At 44.6% G+C, this 8224-nt stretch overlaps 1 protein-coding gene across 1 annotated transcript in view; it reads left to right on the top strand.

The window, feature by feature from the left end:
• The first annotated feature begins 1594 nt into the window (after nt 1-1594).
• The window catches only part of SPECC1 (sperm antigen with calponin homology and coiled-coil domains 1), a 206724-nt gene continuing 200094 nt past the window's right edge, over nt 1595-8224 (top strand). Inside the window, exon 1 of the mRNA XM_070773131.1 lies at nt 1595-1692. The gene's annotated coding sequence lies outside the window, so the exon portion shown is untranslated. The remainder of the gene's footprint in view (nt 1693-8224) is intronic.

Genomic DNA, 8224 nt, shown 5'->3' with positions numbered 1-8224 from the left:
CCAGTGAATATTCATAATTGATTTCCCTTAGGATTCACTGGTTTGATCTCCTTGCAGCCCAAGGAACTCTCAAGCATCCTCTCAGCACCACAGTTGGAAAGCACTGTACATGTACAATATGAAGCACATTTTGGGAAAAAGAGAAAGGAGAGGAAGAACTTCCTCCTACTTCTCATCTTGCTCAGTTTAGATTTGGCATCACACATACACACACACAGACACACACACACACACACATACCTGTCTCTTCTCATAAACAACTTCCTCTCTTCCTTTCTTAGGGCTTCTCAGCTTCCACACTTTTGGCGCTTGGGTCAGATCATTCTTGGTGGTGGGCCCATCCTGTGCCAACATTATATGTTGCAGCATCAGGGGCCTCTACCCACTAGATGGCGGTGGCACCCCCCAGTATGAAAACCACGATGTGTCCAGCCATCTCCAAGTTCTCCTGGGTAGGGAGGTGGGGGTGGGGGACATACGGCCCCTGAGAACCTCTAGTCCCGGCTCATTTCCCTACTGATGCTGAGACTCCACCTGCTCCATCGCATACATACAACTTCTTAGGCATCATATGTGTGAGATCTCTTTTTCTTTCTTGTGTAGCCCACAGCTCCATCTTAACTGGATTCTTTTCATAAATACTTAAACATCTTCAAACAACCCTCCCTCAACAACACTTCCAGGGAACCCCTAAGGCAGCACCTGTCCTTCTGTTCCCGCCACATGTTGAGGGGTTGGTATTTTCCGGGCTTCATTTCTTTCTCCTCTTTCCCTCTTCCCTCCCTCAAGTATGATTCAGGGACCTGCCATTCTGCTCCTGAAGCTTCCACTAAGGTCTTAGATGACTCCCCAGTGGACAAATGCAATGTACATGAGGCTCACTGGAGCAGAACCAGATGAGGCAGTGTGAGTGTGGTGTTGACCCTGTTGAGTTTTGACTTTTCAGAGGCATTCTCGAGGAGACGTTGGGTGGACTCTGATAGTTGAGGGCTGGAGTGAGAGGGGTGGCCTGGGCCACCAGTGCCCCTGGGGATGGACTGGTGTGTGTGTACATATATATATACCTGATGCCACAGGTGAGCTGAGGTCCCTTGGAGAAGAGTGGGTGCGTGGGACTTAGAGCAGATGTTCTCAAACTTAAGGGAACTTAAGAATCAATTGAAGGGCTTGCAAAAGGCAGATTGCTGGGCCCCACCCCCAGAGTTTTTAATGCAGCAAACGCTGCGGAGCCGCGGCGAGGGGGCGTTTGAGTTTCCAACCAGGTCCTCCCGAGCTGGTCGGCTACCACGCTTGGCGGTTCAGGTACCAGCTGGGCGGTTCCGGTACCGCGCTGAACGGTCCTAGTACCGAGCTCTGCGGTTCGGCTATCGAGCTTTGAGGTCCAGGTACCGCGCTGGTCGGCCGGGTACCGAGCTCTGTGGTTCAGGCACCGCGCTTTGCGGTCCGAGTGCCGAGCTCTGCGGATCAGGTACCACGCTTAGCGGTCTAGGCACCGAGCTTTGCGGTCTGGGCACCGCGTGGGCGGGAGACGGCGCAGGGCCGCGAGACTACATCTCCCAGGCTGCCCCGCGCCGCTCGCGCGCGCCCCCTGCAGGCGGCTCGGGGCGTCGCTCGGCGGCGGGGGCCCCTCGGGAAGTCCGTGAGGGAGCGCGGGAGCCGCGGCGGCTGCTGGCTGCGGAGGGGAGCTGGCGGGTGAGTGGGGTCGGCGCTGAACATTCTCGCCTCGCGTCTGAGCCGCGTGGTCATCTCGGGCTGCGGGTCCCGGTCTAGGTCCGGAATGGGGGTCCAGGGTGCGGGGTCCGGGATGCGGGGTCCGGCGCGGGTTGCGGGGCTGCCCCTCGCTGAGGCGGCGTCCGGCCCGTCCAACCCGGGCGGCCGGACCCGTGTCGCAGGTGGCGCGGCAGGAGACTGGCCTCCCCTCCGGGCCAGGAGTGTCCGGGAGCGCTGGACGGAGGCCGGCGCCGCGGACACGGGGCCCCAGAGGCGCCCCCGGAGCGGCCCCGCGGGAGCTGTCCTGGGTGCTGCGAGGCGGGGCGGGCCGTGGGGTCCGGGCCCCTGCGAACCGTGGGCCCCGCTTCGCTAGCCCGGCCGGCGTGGCGCACCTGGACCCGGGCGCCGTTGGGATGCCCGGTGGCCCGGGATGCGCAGCCTGTCAGGAGCGCAGGGGGACGCCTCCTCCTCGCGCATCCGGGGAACGCCGTTAGTTTTAGAATTCTTTTTAAAAAAGGGAATTCGGACCCTGAATATCTCATTTTTGAGGTGTGGGCGCTGCGTTTGCCAGCAGGTAAGTTTATATAATGAGCGCTGCTTGCTTGGAGAGACGCGTTCCCGGAGGCTGCTCGCCCTTGCCCTCTATCGGGAGCATTTCGCCCGCCGTGACGCGCTTATCCATCAGCAGCTGCGGGCGCTGCAGGCAGCAGATAAAGCGCCGCTGAGTCGTCACAAGTCAAATTTTGGTTTCAGAAGATTTCTGTCATCTAGTTTCAAACAAGATGCTGTTTCATTTAAGATGGGAGACGAGGTTGGGGGTGGGGGCAAGCCTGTCATCCCCGATGCCTTACTCTACAGAAAACAGCTTTGCAGGACGAAGTCAGGAAGCAAACTAACTTTGATTTGTGCCCCAAACTAGACCTGGAGCGTCCTCTCTGAGGTCTCTTCGTTTTAATCCTTTTTCCAGTTGATTTGTCTGCTTGTTGTACGTGGACAGTCTTCTTTTCTGTTAAACAACAGAGGTCTCTTTCTGATGTTTGTACTCATTTCTTGTTTTCTATGGACCACCTCTCCAGAGCCTTGACTATTAAATAGGACATTTTTGTCCTGGGCTTGGTTTTAGGGGAATGTTGCCAGTTTCCTCACTAAGGATCTTCTTTATCAGATTAAGTCAGTTTATGTTTTGTGGCTTTCAACCCCCTCCCTGTATGCTTCTGTATAGCATGTACTGATATGACCATGTAGTGTTCTTCTTGACATTGTTAACATCACAGGAGATTATTTTGCTAGTTTTTCTGTCGCCAAAATCCTGGGATAATTTAAAATGCATGTATGGGTTGTTTGACAGAGTCAGTTGGCTGACATTTTATTTAGGATTTTGGGATCTGTATTGATAAGAGATTGGTGTTATGTTTTTTCACCCTCCTCCCATGTATGAGTTCATAATCAAGGTTATACTGTCCTCAGTGGTGGAGAGGGGAAAGTTTTCTTCATGCTCTGAAGCAGAATGATCTGGTCCCGAAGTCTGGCAGAATCTGACTGCAGACTGCCTGGACTGCTGGTGGTGGTGTTTTGTTTTTTGTTTTTTTTTTAAAGAAGTTGGTATTAGAATTTAACTCCCTTTCCATTTTTTCCATGATTGGCTTTTCTAAGATTTTCTGCCTCTTCAACCTAATACTTTATGTCCTCCTAGAAAATCATCAGCACAGTTGAAATTTAACATACGTTTTAAAAAAAAAGAAATTTAACTTATGTTAACATAATGTTATGTATAGTAGTCTGTTGTAAGAGAATAAGTCTTCCATGTCTGCAGTGCGCTGTTTCCTGTTTATATTTACTTGTGTGTGTGTATGCGTGCGTGTGTGTCCACCTTTTCTCTTTTTTAATTGGCCAGGCTTGCTTACTTCTTTTCAAATAACCAGCTTTTGGATTTATTGATTAAACTAGCTTTTGGATTTATTGATTAATCCTATTGATTTTTTCTGTCATTAATTTCTGTTCTTTTTCTTTCTCCTTAACTTGGGTTTATTTTACTCAAATTTTAGCCTTTTGAGTCGAAAGATTCGATCATATAATCAATCAGTCCTCCTGATGGAGACAAGAACTTATAATTCCTGTCACCTCTTGTTTGGTGTTGGCTCTATTCTTACTTTAACTCTTCAAATTAGACATTATTGCTGTTATTATTTTCTAGGTTAGCTAGATAATTGTTTAGATTATTTATTAGCTAGATTTGTTTATTAGCTATTATTTGTTAGCTAGATGTATTAAATGTATCTACCTGTTTACCGTCGTCCTCCCTCTTCATTCCTTCCTGACCACAGATTCTCTTTTTTGGATCACCCGCCTTCTCCCTGAAGTACCCTCTTTGCGAGTTCTATCAGTGTTGAATTTTGGCTTCAACTGTTTTCTCTAGTCCATTGAGTCCAAAGTTTCATATAAAAAGTGTGTGTGTGTGTATTTAGCATTTTTAAAAGATAGTTTGTAGGTGGAAGGTTTGGGGACTTCAATTCTGCCATAGTGCTGAAAGATGAAAAATAGAAATTAATCTGTAGTCTAACAAGCTGTCAGTTTTAGTGACTTTTCCCTGTACAAAATTAAATGTTCATCTCACATTTACTAAGTATAATTTATATTCTCCGGACCCTTATTTTTTGCTTGACCTATTGATTCTGAGAATTGTGTTAAGGACTTCCACTGTGATCCCTAATGGTTTTCTTTTGTTCTATTCGTTTTTGTAATATTATTAAATATATACATTTATGAGCCAGCCATAGCAATGTTGTTGCTTAGTCACTATGTCGTGTCTGACTCTTTTGTGACCCCATGGACTGTAGCCCACCAGGCTTCTCTGTCCATAGGATTTCCCAGGCAAGAAGACTGGAGTGGGTTGCCATTTCCTTTTCCAGGGGATTCTGCATTGACGGGTGGATTCTTTACCACTGAGCCATCTGGGAACCCTATAAGCAATGTGTATGCATGCCTTCGTGCTAAATTACTTCAGTTGTGTCTACCTCTTTGCGACCCCGTGGACTGTAGCCCTCCAGGCTCTTCTGTCCATGGGATTCTCCTGGCTAGAATGGGTTCCCATCCCATCGCTCCCAGAAGGGATCTTCCTGACCCAGGGATCAAACCCACATCTGCAGTTCCTGCTTTGCAGGCAGATTCTTTACTGCTGAGCCACCAGGGAAGCCCTTTATCTGGCATATCTTCTAGTAATATTAATTTATTTTTGATTTTCTGTGTTTTGTTTTAGGTGTTACTCTTGTGATTACCTAACAGGAAGATTTTGTTTTATTCCTTAATGTTTGTCTTTTTTGAAAAGTTAGGGTAAATACACATATCATAAAATTTACCATTTTAGTCATTTTTAAGTGTATAGTTCATTGCTGCTGCTGCTGCTAAGTCGCTTCAGTCGTGTCTGACTCTGTGTGACCCCATAGACGGCCTCCCACCAGGCTCCCCCGTCCCTGGGATTCTCCAGGCAAGAACACTGGAGTGGGTTGCCATTTCCTTCTCCAGTGCATGAAACTGAAAAGTGAAAGGGAAGTTGCCCAGTCGAGTCCGATTCTTGGCGACTCCATGGACTGCAGCCTACCAGGCTCCTCCGTCCATGGGATTTTCCAGGCAAGATTCCTGGAGTGGGGTGCCATTGCCTTCTCCGGTACAGTTCACTAGTAGTAAGTATATTCATGTTGCTGTGCAGCCAACCTGCAGAACTTTATCATCTGCAATATCTAAACTGTTCCCATTAAACAATACACACCCCACCCTGCCCCCAGCTCCTGGTAACCGCCACTGTACTTTCTGTCTCTGTGAAATTGCCTGTTCTAGGTACCTCATGTAGAATTTGTCTTTCTGTGACTGGTGTTTTTCTCTTACTGTCGTGTTCTCAAGGTCAGTCCATGTTGTGGCAGGTGTCCTTTCTTTCTTTATGAGACTGAATAGCATTCCATTGTGCATACAGACCACATTTTGCATGTTATTTCATCTGGGTTGCTTCCACATGCAGCTGTTGTCAGTAATGTTGGTCTGAACATGGGTGTACAAACACCTCTTCAAGACCCTGCTCTCTGTGCTTTTGGGTATTTACCCAGACATCACATTTCAAGATTGTATGATCATTTTGTTTTTAATTTTTGGAGGTATCGCTTTATTATTTCCCCAGCAGCTGTACCTTTTTACATTCCTGAAACAGTGTGCAAGAGTTCCAGTTTTTCCTTATCTTTTCCAATGCTTGTTATTTTCTGTTTTTTTTTTTTTTTGAAAGTAGCCATCTTAATGGGCGTGAAATCTTTATCTTTCAATCAATGACTTTAACCTATTTATATTTTATTAATGTTATTTTGGGTCCTATTCCTGCTGTCTTGTTTTATGTTTTCAATGTCTTGTGCTTATTTCCTGACAGCCTCCACCCTTTTCCTATTTTTTGTTGGGTTGACTGAGGATTTCTTTTTTTTTTTTTTTCGTTTTGTTCTATTTTATTTCTCTCAAGACATGGAAGTTACAAAGAACAAAGTTACATGTTCTTACTCTGCTTGTGTTTGGCACCCTTGAATTTGGAGACACCATTTTATTGAGGTATAACATGAACATGTAAAGGTATACACATCTTAACAGCTTGATGAATTTTGACTAACTAAATACATGTTTAACCAGCAGGCAAAACAAGAAACAAACAAAAATAAGACCAACCTTTCCCACATTCCAGATTCTGTCATCCTGCTGCTCACTGCCAAGGATAACCCCTGCCATTTCTGACAATAGACTGGTTTTCCCGTTTCTGTACTTGATAGCAATAGAATTGTACAGTACGTGCTCCTTTGTATTTAGCTGCTTTCTGTCAACATTGCATTTGTGTAATTTGTAGGATTCTGGAGTGTGGTTGTGGTTTGTTCATTCCATTGCTGTATACGTTCCACTGTTTGTATGTATCACGATGTGGATATCCATTCTGCCTTGGCTGGCTTTAGGTGGTTTGGGGTTATCATGAATAGTGCGCCATGAACATCCTAGTACACGTCTTTGCTGGCTGGATGGATGCGTTTCTGTTGAGTGCATATCTAGAAGTGAAACTGCTTGGTCATAGAGTGTGCATATGCTCAGTCTTTACGGATGCTGCCAAACAGTTTGCGATAGTGGTTGCGTCAGCTTATGTACCCGAGAAGCATGTGTGGTTGCCTCACATCCTTGCCAACTCTTGGTAATTTCTTTTTTATTTTCGTCATTCTGGTGGGTATGACATTGCGGTTTTAACTTGGATTTCCCTGATGATAGATGAATTTGAGCTCTTTTGGTATCCTTAAGTTTTCACACATACCTAAGCATTTTTTCTCTTGATGTTTAAAGATAATTTGTATATATGAGATTTGGGGGTTTTGTACATTATGTGTCAACAGTTATATGTTTAACTGATTATTTGTTCATCACTGACTATTTTATCTTGTTTTTCTCATTTTTGGATTCATTAGTTGTTTTGATCGCATGAGTCCTTCAGTAAATTTTTTTCCCCTAAAGATTCTATGGGTGGTAAACTTTCTGAGCCTTCATAAGTTTTAAAAATATTAAAAAACTTTGCTTTTCCACGTGAATACCATTGACTGGGTATAGGATTCTAGGTTAAAAATGTCTGAGTTTTGAAGATAATTCTTTATTCTCTGCTGGCCTCTAGTGTGGTTAATGAGAAGTCTTTGTAATCTGATTCTCACTTTTTTGTTTGTTTTTTTTGTTAACCTGTTTATTTCTCTGAAGCTCTACAATTTTTTCTTTTTTCCTTGTATTCTAAAATCTCACCACTATTTGCCTTGGGGTGGATTTCTCTTGTTCTTCCTGCTTAGTTCTCAGTGGTCCCTTTCATTCTGTGGATAAATATTTCTTTGGCCCTGGGGAAGTTTGAATGTTTCCCTACCTCCTCCATTCTCTTCATTTTCTGCTTCTGGAATTACTGTTAAATGGGTATTAGAATTTCTTGGGACTCTCGGGCAGTCCAGTGGTTAAGACTCTGTGTTTCCGGTACAGGGGGCGCGGGTTTGATCCCTGGTTGGAGAACTAAGATCCCACATGCTGTGTGGCCAAAACATAAAATAAAATAGTATGAAAATGGATATTAAGATTTCTTAATTTATCCTTCATGTTTCTTGACTTTTCTGTCAAATGTTCTATCATTTTCGGGCTGCATTCTAGAAGATTCTACAAATCTAGTTTAGCTTTGTCCCATCAACTCTTAAGCCCATCTATGGAGTGTTTTTTTTTTTTAAATCATGTATTCAATTTTCAAGGTTTCTACTTTTTTAAAATTTAATTTTTGAAATAAATAAGATATTCAGTGTTCAAAAATTATACTGTATTAAAAGCTGTAAGTAAAAGGTGCCCCTCCGTCTCCCCACCAAGTTCTCTGTCACCTCAAAAGCAGGTAACCAGTGTTATTAGTTTCTTATATATCCTTTCAGGGACACTTTATGAAAATACAAGTAAGTATGAATTATGTTCTTAAGTCCTCCTTTTTTTTTTTTTG

The sequence above is a fragment of the Bos indicus genome, chromosome 19 (genome assembly GCF_029378745.1).
Source record: "Bos indicus isolate NIAB-ARS_2022 breed Sahiwal x Tharparkar chromosome 19, NIAB-ARS_B.indTharparkar_mat_pri_1.0, whole genome shotgun sequence".
NCBI classification, from domain to species: Eukaryota; Metazoa; Chordata; class Mammalia; order Artiodactyla; family Bovidae; genus Bos; species Bos indicus.
This window is presented reverse-complemented; position numbering and strand designations above follow the sequence as displayed.